At 38.0% G+C, this 17,699-nt stretch overlaps 1 protein-coding gene across 1 annotated transcript in view; it reads left to right on the top strand.

Annotated features, from left to right (window-relative positions):
• Window positions 1-14,511: 14,511 nt before the first annotated feature.
• The window catches only part of LOC145672936 (very long chain fatty acid elongase 7-like), a 198,979-nt gene continuing 195,791 nt past the window's right edge, over window positions 14,512-17,699 (top strand). Inside the window, exon 1 of the mRNA XM_081742163.1 lies at window positions 14,512-15,131. The gene's annotated coding sequence lies outside the window, so the exon portion shown is untranslated. The remainder of the gene's footprint in view (window positions 15,132-17,699) is intronic.

Genomic DNA, 17,699 nt, shown 5'->3' with positions numbered 1-17,699 from the left:
GAGAAAGTCTAACTGCTTATTCGAAAGGGTCTGTATTTCATCCTCGCTTTCGTTGTCATCGTCACTAAGGTTAACAAACTGAGAAGTATCACTTCGTGGGTCTACACATAGCAATGACTGCCTGACGTAAAAGGTCTTATATTCAGTTTTACACTGGAAACTAGTTCCTTCACTGGAGGATTCACTACCACGGTTCACGGTGTCTAAGCTATTCTTGACCTCCGTACCAAGAAAGCTGCGAGTCAGTTTAAATGCTGCTCTTGTTGGTAGTACATTTCATCGTCACTTATAGGGCGTCGTGGGGATGGCCTGCGATTCTCGTACTGGGAATCGTTTTCCGGTTCCGATGCAGGAGACTGAAATCGAACCTGCGATTGTTGGGAACGGGAAGATTCCTGTGTATCACGTGGTTGTAAGCTATGGTTACGGTTACGGCGTCTATTACGTGCAGCCCGTGCTGGACGTCTGAGGGAAGTACGAGAAGGCTGTGATTCAATTAAGTGATCACGGTTCCTGCGAGAGGTTTCGTCATTCTCAAGTGCAACGTGATTAACTTGCCTCTGGAACGTGCGGAAAGGAACGTGACTATTTGATGCTGGAAAATTCTGTATGTTATTATTACGGGGAAATTGAGACGAATATGCAGGACGAGGGTTGTTGCTGAGGCGAGGCGCTGAATATCTACTGGAACCGGGCGCCGCGGAACGGGTGTCTGTCACTGATCCCTGTAACGCTTCAAGCCTCTGAACACAGGAAACAAAGTCATGAAACCTCTCGTGTTGTGTTGCCACCAGGTAGGTCTGAAATCGCGTAGGCAACAAAGGAATCAGTGTGGAAATGATTTCCGTGTCAGAAATAGAAGGACACAAAGCTCTAATGTCTTGAAAACGACTCACTACGAACGATTCGACGGAGGTGTGACGAGATGGCGAAAAATGTTGCGTTCGCAATAAAGTCAGTTTATTTGCGACTATGAAGCTATTCTGATAGTGTGCTCTTAACTCAGTTCGGAATTCCTGGTAGTTTCGAATGTTCGTTCTGTTTAACTGAAACCATGAAAGGGCGTCACCTTCGAGGCAGAACTGCAACAATTCTAGATACTGTGAACGAGGAACTCGAAGAAATGACATCTCGCTCTCAAATTTGGCCAAAAACGTGTCAGGTAATAGAGAAGCACCAGTTCCCGAAAACTTCGTGAGGTGGGCCAAATCAGAAAAACGGACATTGACGCGAGGTGTAGGGTGACGGTAACTTTCACTTTCTGACCCTGAGGATTCACTTTCATAGGCCTCATCCTGAAATTTTGGGCTAAGGTCACCTTCGCATGCGGATGTCGCCTGTGAAAACTGGGCGGATCGAGAGGGTGTGCGACGTTGCCTGGCACCGAACAAGGGCACAGTGGCGGGTTCCCTTACATTCAGAAGATGCTGGTTTTGGGAAAAGTTGTCCCCTTGACCCTGCAGTTGAACGTGTTCCGAAGAACGATAGTGCCGTTCTTGTCTATTTTCTAGAGCTAGTAAACGCTGATGCAGCTCGAATTGACCGGTAAAAGTTTCCTGGCGTAGTGCCTGGACTTGTGCTAGCACAGATTGAGATTGGCGGGTGCTAGCATCACGGTTTCTCTCCATCTCGCTTGTAAGATTCGATATGCAGTCGTTAAAGTTCTGGGCGAAATTTGTAAGGGAATGGTCAACTTCAATAACTCTGGAAGAGATATGACTGTAGGCGTTCGCGCAGTCAGATTGTACTGATTGTGTGGCTTTAAAAATGACACCCGTTTTGTGCTCCAAATTAAGAATAGCACTTTTATTGTTAGCAACTACAGTTTCTAGGCTAGAACACCGGTTATCAAGGGATTGGATACTCTTCCGCGTTTCTTCCAGAGCTTGCTCAGTGTGTTGCATGATTGAAATGACGACGTCGCACATCGTCGATAGTTCGCTTTTAATTTCCTCGTTCGCGTCACTAAATTCTGAGCGCATATGGTTCTCAATAGCTGTCATTGTTCCGGAAAGTTTTCGTTCTGTGGCTTGTAGCTGTTCATTGAATTCTTCCGTGAGCTCTTTCTTGTTTTCGTTGAGCTGGTCAACGAGCTCTTCCTTGTTTTTATTGAGCTGGTCTGTGAACTCTTCCTTGTTTTTATTGAGCTGGTCTGTGAGCTCTTCTTTATTGGATTGCAATTTTTCTGTCAATTCTTTTGACTGATCATCCATAAGGGACTTCATTGCTTCTTTAAAAGTGTCGATGTTCATCGCCATTTTCCCACAACGTAATATCATACACTAATGAATGAGAATACGATCTTTCTCTATTTGGGAGGGCTACTCGAAGAATGATGAAATGACTTAGTAATACCACGAAAATAACACTGTTTGAGAAAAATGAATTAGGAATGAAATGAACTTATGAACGTGATGCTTGTGGAAACAAACAAGGCGATGATGCTAGCCACGTGGTCGAAAACTTTCCTTAACAAAGACTTTCTCTCTGTGCCTAAATCAGCGGACATAGAATGCACTTCACTCACGACTCTAACATATTCCATACACATACATATATTTGACTTCTGAATAAAACACCATAACATGAAAATAATGCTCTACAACTACTAAAATGGATGGAAAAATGGACGAATGTGAATGAATTACCTGAAATAGGGAAACAAAATGCAGAAAACAGTATAGAAATTTTGAGATGTTCGCAGTAAATATAGAAGGTGAATCAAAAGACGTTAAAACTATACTGTATCGGTTCCCTCCCTATATAACAAAGCGTGAAATGGTTGTTCTCTTTATCTGATGGGTCCCTGCAAAATCCCACACCGTGTGCCAAATTAAAGCTTTTTTTTTTTTTTATCGAGCACGGCCCTAAACCTGCCTCCTTATAGTAAAACTGCACCTGAGCCTCATAATCTTCCTATTTGTGCACGCCGATTTGATTGATTGTGATAATTTGGAAAATTATCCAATCAATAAAACCAGGGAAACACAAATCCTGAACAATAAACAAGTTTATTGTCGGTCTCGATAGCAACAGAGGTTACGCGCGATGGCAGAGAGAAATACCACACAGAGACATAGGCCGTGAAGCGGCTACCTAGACATAAAAGGCACACTGTTTCAATAACTAAACAAGAGAACTGTTTAGGTATTATGAACTATTTATTTGAACTAAGGTAAGTTAGACACAAGTGGAAATTAAATTCTGTCTGCAATACTGATGTCGGCTGACTTAATGAAATAATAAAATGGACAGAATGCAAAGAGAATGGAGGGTGATAAAATTATGAATGAATTTAAGAAAAAAAAAAGGTAATTTAAGGTATTCGTCCACCGTTCCCAAGAAATCGTTTTACTTAACTTATAGTTGCTGGAAGACGCTCAAGGACCGCAATTATGTCTGCCCCTTCTTAGCCCACGTGGTGGATTCCTTCTTGGAAGCTGTCTTCTCCCGGATAGTTTCCTCAGCTTCTTCTTCGAATGATTGGCTCTTCAACTGGAGACTGCGTTGGACTGATTAAAATAATGACTTTATATATCACTGATGCTATGAAGAATTGGAGCTTCTCACTGGTTTCTGAGAGACGAATCCGAGTCGAAAATGAGAGTCGAATGACCTGAATCGCCAAAAAATGAGAGCGAGGCGTGGGTGTCTTCTCTTTTTCTTTCCGCTGAGTGGCTCGCTCTTAGGCTTCGTCGCGCTAGGCTCGCCAACTTCCAACTGGCCTTCCAGTTACCCTCAAGTGAGTTGATGAGTTAAGGACATCATCCTGATCCTTCTGTGAGCGTGGACGCTCACAGTGTGTGTTGCGGTAGTTGCCGCTCTATAGTAAAAGGTTGGTTACGGGGAACCAGAAAGTGTATGCCATTTGCTATTCCTAGAATTTGGAGAGAGTCTACAAATCACCATAATGACTGTTTCTGTTCATTTGACGTGACACACTATAAAAACAGAAAGAATAGGAAAATAGAATACCCCAGTTTTCCTTCATCCACTGCTCGAGTTCCACACAGTGACGAACTTCCTGTACCCAAACCACCAGAGATATTGTCATCGGGAGGAGAGCCAGAGGAATCTTGCGTTCTTGATATTAGTTTTTCGCATGAAACCAGGGAAAAGGAACCACATTTCCTTAATCAGCAAGAACTTGATGACTTGATAAGAGATTTAGATCTTCCCAAATCAAACGCAGAACTTCTTGCTTCACGTTTAAATGAGTGGAATTTTCTCCTTCCACCATGTAAAATATCAAAATGTAGGAAAAGTCTAAAAGTTTTTCACAATTCTTCAAAATGGAAGGAAGTTTGTGTTATTGTCATTACGTTAGTGGTCTATTTGAAGCTATCGGTTTCCCACATCAACCAGAGGAGTGGCGTCTTTTCATAGTCAGTTCATCTAGAAGTTTGAAGGCAGTTCTTTTCTATAATGGAAATGTGAATCCTTCTGTACCAGTTGCACACTCAGTCCACATGAAGGAAGACTACGAAAACGTGAAATTATTGTTGGAAAAGATTGAGTACCAAAAATATAAATGGGATATTTGTGGAGATTTTAAGATGATCGGTTTTCTTCTAGGTTTGCAGAGTGGCAATACTAAATATTCGTGTTTTCTTTGCCTTTGAGATAGCAGAGCTACTGACCGTCATTATACACTCAAGATGTGGCCAGAAAGGAAACATTTACTTCCTGGCACTCACAATGTCATACATGAACCTTTAGTTGAAAGAGAAAAAATCTTACTGCCACCACACTACATAAACTTAGGACTTGTAAAATAGTTTGTTACAGTATTAGATGCACATTTTGCAGCTCTTTCTTACATAAGACAAATGTTTCCACAGTTAACTGACGCTAAAATCACAGCTGGTGTATTTACTGGCCCACAGATACGTGTGATGCTTCAGTCTGAAGAAGTTCAGAATAGAATGACTCGAGAGGAAAGAAGTGCTTGGGAAGCTTTGAGGGTGGTAGTGCAAGGTTTCCTTGGTAAAAATAGGAGTAAAAATTACAAAGAGTTAATAGATTCTTTGATTGACCTATATCGCAATTTGGGTTGTAGAATGTCGTTGAAATTGCTTTTTTCCCATCTTGATTTTTTCCACCCAAATTTAGCAGGTGTGAGTGAAGAACATGCTGAACGCTTTCATCAAGGCATTGAATAAATGGAAAGAAGATATCAAGGGCGCTGGGACACCGCGATGATGGGAGGTTACATTTGGACATTGATTTCTGATGACGAATCAGTTTCGCACAAACGAAAAAGCAAGCGTGCTCATTTTAAAAATGTTCTGCATTATGTGCTTGTAGTGAGAGTGGATATATTTATGCTAGGTTTTCTCTTAATTTTGTACGCTGTGTTCGTACTCCGTAGTGACTAAGTTAATTCTGCATAATTTCTTCAGTGAAGCATATTGTAAGATAGCAATTAGCTCTAAATTTCTCGATAAAAATGAAAACCTGGCCAAAACTGCGACTTATAGCCTATAGACTAGCCATTTAATATTCACTTCTGCGTACGAAAAGTGTTAGAAATGTGATATATTTTAGTTGAAAATAGAGGTTAGGAACTATTACACGGAAATGAAAAATGACTTTTTCCATTTTTCTTTGTCAGGTTTCATTTGATTTCATAACCAACTTTCTAATTTTGTCCCGAACATTTTGTGTCGTCTCGTGAATACCAATTTAAAACTTACAGAATCAATTTCTGATAAAAAAAAAAATTGATATAATTTGCGAACTCCAGAAATAAATACTTAATTTTGAAGAAAAATTTAAAATTTTCCCAAAATTTGAGAATAAATTTTCTTTCGCATGTAATATTGCAAATAAACTTACACAGTTTAAAAGCCTGTTCCTTTGCTTAAAAAGCAAGGCATAACCAGTTGTGTTAGGGCAAATGGTTTCTTAGTTATTACGCTTTAACGAAAAATGGAGGAAAAATTCGACAAATTACCCGATTTCTAAGGGTTAAAGACGAATTTTAAGGCGATTTTTGACATTTCGGAAAAACTAATGTTATGCACGTTATCAGTACCACCCAATGATATTAAAAAAAGAAAAAAAATCAGATAAACATAAAGTTGGTTAAAATTTGTTACCCAGTGTTATAGCAACATCTAGTATTAGCAAAGGGGATTTCCCCCTCAACTCCTTTGTAATTCGCACACCGTCAATAGATGTAGACACGAAGCGTCAAGAACATTTATTATATAATGACTGTCGTAACCATAATATAACTCGTGATGTCAGTATATTTACGGAATAGGTTAAATTGTGTTCCTAGTTAACATGGAACATTGAAAGATATTACAAGTGATTTGAAATTTTCTATTGTTTTGTTCGTTCTAAACACATGGTAAATTAATATTTTACTTATAGTTACTAATGGCTAATTTATTGGTTGAAGTAAAAAACAAAAAAGTGACTCGAACGGTAATCGAACCCGGGACCCTTCGCACATGAGTCGCAGATTTTCTTCACTCTGCTACGCCGTCACTTGAAAAATTTGCGCGTCGTGCGATATATGCGGCGAGTAGTAAACTTTAAGACGGCTTTTCTCCGTTATTTTGGGCCATTGCGTTCTCCCAGTTTGTAATATTAACTCTTTAAATGTGCACAACCACCTCGCAAAAAAATGGACCCGAAGTTCATTTACCAAAATCTGCCTTCTCCTTGTAAGATACGTACATCTTATTTTATCTCAGTATATCCATTATACGCATGTACTTTTTTTTTTTTTTTTTTTTTTTGCATAAGTCTTCCTTCGTTAATAGGAAACCGTTCGATTCCGCTAAAGACAGGTTTTACTGTATCTATTAAGATTTCACATTGTCTGCTTCACTTACTTCAATCGTCGAACGGTGGAAGCAGCATGCGCAATGCAAATAAACATGATGGATCTTTTGACTGTATATGAGCGAGCTCAGATCGCTGTGCTGTACCTCACGAATGGCCAGCAAGAAATCCAGATCTCACTCCCGTGTTTTTTTTTTCTTTCTTGAGAGGCTACACTAAGTCTAAACAAGTCTAAACCCCACACAGTATAGAAATTGGAGGCACAGATTCAAGATGTTATTGACAACATCCAATGGACTTCCTTCAGAAAAGTATCAATTGTATGCCTGGTCGTTTAAGAGAACTAATTAACCACACGGGTGCCTATGTTAAAATATAGGTTATTCTTTTTGTTTTCTTATCTAACGAAGGACATATACAGTCAGCGACAAAAATTCTTTCCGTTTGCTAAAATTTATTTTCGGAATAACGGTGGCATTGCTGCAACGTACAGAAGTTCACCTTCTTCTTTAATTTATTGAAAACTGTACTTAAATTGTCCTTCTATTTTGAAATTATTTACGAAACTAATTTTATCAAACGGAAAAAACTTTTGTTGCTGACTGTACATGTTTATCTAATAAATAAGAATGAACATTAGATAATTAATAACAGTTTTTTAATATAGTTATTTTTCAATCGCCCTGTATACTGTACCTAATATTTTGTTTCGATATTTATGATGCAAGTTAGGAAAATGTAAAATGATCTTTTTTTTAAAAACATTTAACGACCAACAGTTACGCCTTTTTAGGTAAAAGGACACGGATGAAAGTGAATGATTACGAAAGCAGATTATTTCTGCTTCCCATCGGGAAAAGAACCTGAAATCAAGTGCACGAAAGACGTCTCTCAGTCATAGAGCACTCACTTCTGGTGCGTAAGGCCACTAGTTCGATCCCAGCTCGCACCAAGAGGGGCTTTATGGTGGTGCTGGACGAAAATTGTGTGCAGGGAGGGGGAGAAAGACTATTTATTTATTTTCATTTATATACTGTTTATTTCTGGTCACTACTGGCATCTATTGCCTTTACCCCATCACGATTGAGGGATAACGTTCCCTGGCGATCGCACTATCACATGAAGGGGGAAAGAAGAAAACGATCTGATTGTTAGGTACCATTACGGCATTTGCCTGCTGTCAATGAGAAAAACCAAGAAAAAAGCTTCACTCAAGATGACTCGTCTGAAAAAAGAAACTGTAATATCTTTTCGACTGGTTGTCCCCACTGGGAACAGAACCAAAAGCGCTAGTGATTAAGCAACGCGGGGGCCGCGGGAGCTTCAATACAATTGAATTTAGGTGGTGTTCATCAGACGCGTACCCAGAATTTCTTATTTGGGGGGTCCAATACTGCAATAATGCTAGTATTGAACGGGTATTAATCTGTACCCTATAAGTAATTGTAAAATACTTCAACCTATATTTTCAGGGGAAGGGAATGATAGAACTAGATTGTTTTTATAAGAGAAAAAGTACAGGTGAAGTGTAACATCAAATTTTCATTCTACATCAACCATTTCCAAGTATAGTTTTATTAAGAAAGTGAACAAATGTACCGTATGCTGAGTTAGGAAATTTTGGTGGGTCCAAACCCGGTAAACCCCCGTGGGTACACCCAGGGCCGTGCCGTGGAAAATCAGCGCCCAGGGCGACAGTATACGACGGCTCCCCCATACATATATTCCAAGCATTTTCCTATCTTTTTTCCTTTCCCTCCGAATTTTTCGCCCCCTTACTTCGGCGCCCGGGGCCGTTGCCCTGCTCGCTTCCCCCGGGCACGGCCCTGGGTACACCTCATACGTCATACATCGCGATATAGTATGGGCGTTTACTCCCGCCCTCTAAAGTAGGATTAAGTAATCAATTCATTTTATTTTACCTGAATGGTCTGTTTATTACTGCACAAATGAGTTTCGTCTGTAATAACATCGGAACGAGAACGGATTACGTATTGTATTAGCTAGTTTTTGAAATAAAATTCTTGCACCGTATAGAGTTTCAAATTAACACATTCGTACACACACTATTGTTGACTGGTGTTTGTATTTAAGGATTGTCCTTGTACCTTTTGCTTGCGTAATAACAAAAGACCGAAGTACAATCGCACAATAGCAAAATTCCATAACATTATATAAGTTAACTGCTTGTTTTTTAATTCTCATTGTGAAGTACAACCTGTTTTAGAAAACACATGCTGTTTTTGATTTTATTTTAAACGTTATGTGTGTACTTGAACAATATTTGGCGTACTATGTATTTTCTCTGCATAATTTCGATCATACGTAGATAGGTGTAACTTTATGGAACCATACCAGTGGTTCTCAGCCTTTCCTGACTGACGACACTTTCTGAATGTCCGGGACATGACGACACTTATTTGTTATTATTTTTATAAATACTAGTACTACTACTACTACCACTACTTCTACTACTACTATTACTACTACTACTACTACTACTACTACTACTACTACTACTACTACTATTAGTATTATTATTATTATTACTACTACTTCTACTTCTACTACTATTACTATTACTATTATTATTATTATTATTATTATTATTATTATTATTACTACTATTACTATTACTACTACTTCTACTACTATTATTACTACTACTATTACTACTACTACTATTACTATTACTACTACTACTACTACTATTACTACTACTACTACTACTACTACTACTACTACTACTACTACTACTACTACTACTACTACTACTACTACTAATAATAATAATAATAATAATAATAATAATAATAATAATAATAATAATAATATGGCCCTGCGTAGCGTAATCGCTAACGCTCTTGCCTTTGTTGCGAGCGATCCCGGGTTCGATTTCCGGGGGCACTCGGTCGAAAACGTGTAGTTTTCTCAGGGCAGCCATCCTGAATGGTTTTCCTGGGTTTTTCTCATTCACACCAGGCAAATACAGGGATGGTAGCTAACTTATCGCTCCTTCCTTCCCCAATACTTTCTTCTTTTCCTTCACCGGATAGTGTGGTCGCTGAGGGACGTTATCCCTCATACGTGACGGGCTAACATGGCCATAGATGCCGAAAGCCCAGAAATCAAAATCCTAAATAATAATAATAATAATAATAATAATAATAATAATAATAATAATAATAATAATAATAATAATAATAATAATAATAATAATAATAATAATATCATCTATTATAATAGTGGAACAAGGAATAATTGCCACAAGAGTGGAAAGAATCAATCATTGTTCCAATTCACAAGAAAGGCGACAAAACTGCGAGGCATTTCTCTTCTGTCAACATCCTATAAAATCCTTTCAAATATTCTAATAGCAAGACTGACCCCCTACGCAGATGAAATTATTGGAGATTATCAGTGCGGATTTAGACGAAATCGATCAACTGTCGACCAAATATTTACCATTCGCCAAATACTCGAAAAGAAGTGGGAATACAATACCCCGGTACATCAACTATTTGTTGATTTTAGAAAGGCTTACTACTCGGTTAGGAGAGAAACATTACACAACGTTCTTACAGAACTTGGAATACCGAGGAAGCTAATTAGGTTAATTAAGAAATGTTAAATAAATCCCAAAGTAAAGTCCGGGTAGGAAAATTTTTGTTCACGAGCTTTCACGTCGAGAATGGCCTGAAACAAGGAGATGCGTTGTCACCATTATTATTTAACTTTATTCTGGAATACGCTATAAGGAAAATCAAAGATAGCAACCAGGGCCTAGAGTTGAACGGTATTCACCAGGTTACGGCATATGTTAATGTGAATTTAATAGGAGATGACAGGAGAACAAAAGAAAGAAATGCAGAGATCTTATTAAACGCTTGCAGGGACATGGGTTTAGAACTAAATGCAGAGAAAACTAGATACATGGAAGTGCATCGGGACCGTAATACAGCAAATTATAGATGCGTTAAAATATTAAATAATACTTTTGATAAAGTAGATACTTTCAAATATGTAGGATAAATATTAACAGACGAAAATCATATTCATAAAGAAATTAAGTGTCGACTAAAAACAGGGAATTCATGTCATTATTCAGTTCAAAACCTCTTGTCGTCGCAAATTTTGTCGAGGAATTTGAAGCTTAAAATATATAAAACGATAATCATGCCTGTTGTTCTATATGGTTGCGAAACATGGTCGCTTACTCTGAAAAAAAGAACATAGGCTGAAAGTATTTGAGAACAAGATCCTGAGGCGAATATTTGGACTCAAGAGGAACGGGAATGGTGAATGGAGGAAACTTCATAACGAGGAACTACATAATTTATACGGTTTACCCAACATTGTTAGGGTCATCAAGTCTAGGAGGTTTAGGTGGGCAAGTCATGTAGCTAGAATGGAAGAAAGTAGAAACGCTTTCAAAGTCTTGACTGGAAGACCAATCGGAAAATGACCATCAGGAAGACCTAGGCGCAGATGGCAGGACAATATTAAGATGGATCTCGCAGAGATAGGAATAAAAAATAGAAACTGGATCCAATTGGCTAAAGATTGAAGTCAGTGGAGAGCTATTGTGAACGCGGCATTGAACCTCCGGGTTCCATAGGCCATAGTGTTAGTTAGTTAGTTATTATAATAGAGAAACCAATTAGTTTTTATAATGACTCTATATAGCACGGAGCATTATTGTTGCCGCTGGAGGTGCTGACTGGTACAGTGTATCTTGATTTTAACTCATTATTATTAAATTCTTCATGATTTTTAAATTCTAAAATTTCGCGACACACCTTAGGGGACTGCGTGACATACCAGTGAGTCGTGACACGTCGGTTGAGAACCACTGGTCTTGACTATTGTTCTATTTTAGTACTCAGGATATAACTGACTACTAAAATGATTTCTTTTGCTTGATAATTTTTATCCATAGCAGTGGTTCCCAAACTTATTCGATTCACATCTCCCTTAATGCGGCAACGGATCCAGAGGTTCTTTCGAAATAGTGTTCGAAACGAAATAACTTCAAACGAGATGAAATAACTTTAAACGAGACGAAATAACTTTAAACGAGATGAAGTAACTTTAAACGAGACGAGATAACTTTAAATGAGATGAAATAACTTTAAACGAGACGAAATAAGTTTAAATAGGATAAAATAACTTTAAACGAGATGAAATAACTTTAACGAGATGAAATAACTTTAAACGAGACAACGAGATGAAATAACTTTAAACGAGACGAAATGAATTTAAATGGGATAAAATAACTTTAAACGAGATGAAATAACTTTAACGAGATGAAATAACTTTAAATGAAACTAGATAACCTTATTCGAGATTAAATAGTCTATGGAATGTTATCACATCTAAGGACTAGGGAGTTTAAAATTTTTGCCAAAAATAAAGTATCTTACAGGTCATAATCATTACACTTTGAATAAAATGCCTATTCTAAGGGGGAGAGAAGAAGGTTATTTTTTTCATAAGCTTATTCTCTTATGCAAAGAACAGATGTTTCAGGTAATTATGACGTAAACCTGCGCTTCTGATCAATAAAGAAATAATGAAAAAGATCTTAATTTTCTCTTAACTAATACATTGGCCACTCAAAACCTTCAAAGTTTTATTACATAGCCATCCATTCTGTATGGAATGTGGTTTCTACTGGTGGTCTCCTTTTTACTATACGTTTCTTTATTGTGGATGAAATCTCTGCAGGGTACATTAACACAACACATAACCACATCAATTTTATTCACACATATGCATAACCACGAACTATGTGCTGATTTTTTTTTTTTTTTTTTAAGCTAATCATCCTTTCTCTTCCTAAATAACATAACGGCTAGACGTTGATGAACTTCCCTGGAGGTTGTGTTCGTGTGTCTGAGTAATGAACGACCAATTAAGGATTACGAAAAGGTATGACATAACTTCATTAGCACCAAGAGAAATAGTTGGTTTGTTTCTTTGAAGGTTTTGCTATATTCTTATTTGCAACTTATCTCTTCTGTTTCTAATTTCCTTTTTAAGTAAACATCTAATAAAAACAAGTGAGTTTTGTTTTATATTGTGAAAGTACGTTAGATTTCCAAGCCAGTGGTTCTCAACCTTTTTTGATTGACGGCACATTTTGCTGAACCTCCAGGACATTGTGACACATTTGTGTGATATTTTTATTATTATTATCAATAATAATAATAATAATAATGTCTATTATAATACAGAGGCCTATTAATTTTTATAATGACTGTATATAGCACTGAGCATTATTGCTTCTGCTAGAGGTGTTGACTGGTACAGTCTGTCTCCATTTTAATAAATTATTATTCAATTCTTCATGATTTTTTAAATTCTAAAATTTCGCGGCACAGCTTAGAAAACTACGTGGCACACCAGTGTGTCACGACACATCGGTTGAGAACTACTGCGCTGAAATCCATAGTCTTCTTCTTTTTTTTTTTTTTTTTTCCTTCGCGGCGTACTTTCAAACTAGAACTTGACGTTCACCGCGCGCTTTAAATCTTGTGGGTATATTTCCAATATTTATTAGGAATCAGGTACTCTCAACTCAGGCCAACAGAAAACTTCAAGTGAAGACGATGGTCAGCCATTTCAGGTGTTCTGATCCAAGTAGCAAGAAAGCTGTCGACCAGTTGACACGTGTTTGGCTTTCTACGCTTGCATTTGAAATGCATGCTTTCATACAATCTGCCTTTTGTTGTACTTGCGAGTGATAAAGTGTAAAATCAATTACTTTTTAAAAAATGGAAAAGAAAAGGAAGTAAAATTACGCTGACGGGATCTTCGGGACTACAGTTATTTTGGAGAGACTTAAGTCCCAGTGGCGGGTCTAGAAGGGTAAACAACTTGCGGGGAATGCGGTCAGATAACCCAGACTAAATAGGTAGGCTATATCATGAATTTACAATTTTTCATGGGTCCTTTCGACTTAAGTTTCCTTGAGAACTTCGCTCAAAAAATTGGAGGGCCTTGGTCCTCTCCGGCTCCAGGCTACATCCGCCACCAGTAGCGTACGCAGGAATTTATTTTGGGAGGGGTCCAAACTCAATATGAGGGTATTTTGTATTAAAATCCCTAAAATTGCTCCTAAAATTAGGCTAAATTTACACAAAAATCGTACTTTCACGGGGGGTCCGAACCCCCAGAACCCACCCCCTGCGTACGTCCATGTCCACCACTGTTAAGGAACCCTCTAAAAAGACGTCTCTGCGTTAGTAAGCGGGAAATTAAAGACTTAATCTCAGTTATAGCTACAGTGGTTCAGTGGTAGAGCCGTCACCTCTGGTGCGTAGGGCCCCTGGTTCGATCTCAGCTCGCGCCAAGTGAACTTTGTGGTGGATAAACACCGTGTGGGGGGGGGGTTCTTGGGGTTCTCCCGTTCCCTCCTACTTTCTTCATTCCGCCATTTCATTCATTCCTCATCATCATCGTCTCCTTTAGCTTACCCGGCATAATCGTTAGACGTAAAAGTCGAAAGATTTCATTTTAAAGATTTCGAAGTTAGAGCGTGGAGAATATTGTAGCACAATAACCACTTGCGTAAGAATTAACAGTGGAAATAGCAGTTAGTTGTCAACACTGTTGATGTTATATGACGTTATCCTATGAAGCAGCTCCTACGTGAAGGGAAGGGGAAGACAAGGTATGTAAAAGAGGGGAAGTCAAGCGGGGAGTGTCAGCTGACGTATACACCTGACGGGGAAGAAAAAAAAAGTGTGTGAGAGTTTGTATGTGATGTGATGTGGCGAGTGTGTTTTAGTGTGTGTGAAGGTGGTCAGTGAAGTGAATGTATGAGTAATTGAGGGACGTTGTAGTAGAGTACAGTGCAAGGATAAGAGGTAGACAGTCACTGTAGTATCGTCGAGGCGTCGCGTAGCGCAGCAAAAGAGCGCGGTAGTTTCAGCAAATACCGCAGTCGCCGGGCGGCTTCCAGTATCCAGTTTGCCATAAACCAACGTGTCGGTCGGAGGGTGAAGCAGTTCCAGGCAAACGAACGAGATTCCGAAACCGGTTAGATGTATAAATGAACGTCAAAAAAGTAATTGTGTGAAAGAAACTGTTGTCTGTAGTTTTGTGATCGGTGTGGACATTTTTGGTGGTGGTTCTTTTGAACCTATTGTTATTATTTTTTTAATTAATTAGAAGGGTGGTGTTTTTTTTCTGTATAAACGTCACACAAAAACAGTTTTTCAATAGTAGGAACAAAGTTTTTATTTTGTTCAGGCGTGTTAGGAGAGAACACACCTCCGCTTTGTTTAGTCTGATTGGTGGGATACTGAGTAGGAAGATATTTCGAATCGGTAAGTAAATATCATTTTTTTTTTTTTTTTTTTTAATCCTGCTCAAATGTATAATTGATTTTCGTTCATTTAAGATTCTGTAAATTATTAATTATGCTATAGGTGATACAAGACTCAAGAAGTACATCGATTTGAAGTGCTGAACCGAGAGTTTCGATTGGTTGGTTTAGAGTTCCTGTTCAACACCTAGGCTATATCAGACATGGGCATACAACTTAACGTGTTATTCGAATCAAATGAGGGGCCGCGATGGCTCAGTGGTAGAGCGTTCACCTGTGGTGCGTGCGGCCCCTGGTTCGATCTCAGCTCGCGCCAAGTGAACAAACACTATATGCTTGGATTTTCTCGGGTTCCTCCGTTTCCTCCCACTTGATTCATTCCTCATCATCAACGTTTTCTTTAGCCTAGTCGGCATAACTATGGGACGTAGAATAAAAGATTTTTCGAACCACATGAGTTCCCACTCGGAATTGAACTCGTGCCTTACCAGATAGTTTCAGGAATCCAGTCCCCACTACAATGTATACTCAAATACGAAAATTAGAATGAGTAAAACAAAATGTTGCTAAATGGACAAGATAGTTTTATTTTCATTTTATTCTTATTTACTGCTAATTTGACACGAAATTTTCCACATAAATGTTTTTGCCGATTATACACATACTATTATAAGAAATACCGGGCGAATTCGTTATCAAATTATATTCCTACAACAACATATTTGTAGACATGCGACAATAATTTTGCACATTAGTATACATACTGTTTACGAGATAAAAACTACATATGCTCCAGACCGGAATCAAAGCTGGGTTTCCTTTACCAAAGCTCGGTAATTCAATGCATCAAATTGATATTGAGTTCTCTTATCAAAAGTCTAGAATTTTGTTTTCAAGGAGGAACCGTCAAATTCTATTTTCTGGGCATGAAAGTTGATTTAAGGATTTCCGTCGTAGAACAGCGATTCCAAATCTGGGGTATGTGTAACCTTGAGGTGCTTATTAGATTGTTCAGAAATAAATGGAAAATAGATTAGTAGTAGCCCATAGGACGCTTTTATCTATTTTCACTTGTAAACAATTTAAAATCGTAGATTTAAGCTCATTTTTCTTTTAATGGCAAAGGGAGCTTTTATGTAGTTCTCATAGACATTAGACACAGTTGGTATTAGCCCCCCATCGCAAGTTGTTGTATATAGATTAAAGAAATGGTTCCCAACCTGCGTGTCGCGCAGTACCATAGGGTCTATCACGAAATTTTAGAATTTAAAAATTATGAAGCATTTAATAATAATAAGTAATTTTGAGACTATACCAGTCAACGCCTCTAGTGCTTGTAGCAGTGCTCATTATAATTTATATTATTAATAATTTAAAGAATCAAATGTGTTGATTTGGGCGTTCAGTAAAATGTCGTTATTCCAAAAAGATTGAGAATCATTGGAGTAAGGAACATAGGAGGATACTTCCTTAATCTAAGACATACCAGTTTCATAGTTTTAAAATTTTATTTTGTAGATTTTTTTTTTTTTTGATGGGTGCATCGGGTTATTTCATGTAACTTAAAAATGCAAATGTTTTATCATAGTAGGGGAAGTGTCTTTGAATGCCGATTAACAAAGGGTGCAAGTAGAGCCGGAGCTACGGCTAGTGGGGCTAGCCCCTGGGTGAAAGCCATTAGCAACTTTTTTTTTTTTGTATGTATACATAGGGCATGAACTTAAGTTAGCCCTCCCCAAAATAGTTTCGACCCCCTTCTTCTGGCTTAGTGTTCTGATACAGTCTTGGCTATAAGATATACAAAGGCTTGGGTCCAGCTCTTTTCTCTAAAAAAAATGTTACAATTTTGGTAATTTCTCTTCACATTCGGTTAGTTTAGGGTAGGTTAGGTTACCTCAGTTTAGTTTGCATTATATTAGTGTAGGGGTCCTGCATAATTTTCCAAAGAAAAAGATAGAATTTAGCTATCTCTGCTAATATTAGGTTAGTTCAGGTTAGCTTAGGTTAGTTTATTTTAGGTTAGATTAGATTTGGTTACGTTACGTTACGTCTAAGTACTTGCATCACTCATTTCTCCTGTAAATTTTGTTTTTACGTGCTTCTGGGCCCCTTGTACTAAACATACTCCAGGTTTGGAAACCGCTGTTATACAGTTAACAGTGTATTGTAAGTAATAACTGGAATCTTATCACATTAGCTAAATGCTGTATATCAAGTAATAGTGGGTAGATGAATCAGTTGTCACCATATTCTGACTATATTGTGAAATGGTGCTATTCTGTTTGGCCGCCGTCCCTAGATTCGAACTCGGAACCTCTCCACTTACATACGAAGCGAGAATCTTATGAAATATCCAAATAATTTATTAGACGCGATACAAGTATTACGTTGCCCAAGATGAATATTTAACGAAGTTTTTGTTTCAGTTTTCGCCCTTGTACATCTCCTACGTATAGAACATGAGGTAATCATTTCATAATTTTTGGAGCAAAATGTATCATGTCTCTGTATGAAAAAATTAAAAGAGAAAATTCCAAGACGCATCGTAAAGAAAGTCAAGGAATTCCAA

Source organism: Thermobia domestica, chromosome 16 (genome assembly GCF_964235325.1).
Source record: "Thermobia domestica chromosome 16, izTheDome1.hap1.1, whole genome shotgun sequence".
In the NCBI taxonomy this organism is placed as follows: domain Eukaryota; kingdom Metazoa; phylum Arthropoda; class Insecta; order Zygentoma; family Lepismatidae; genus Thermobia; species Thermobia domestica.
This window is presented reverse-complemented; position numbering and strand designations above follow the sequence as displayed.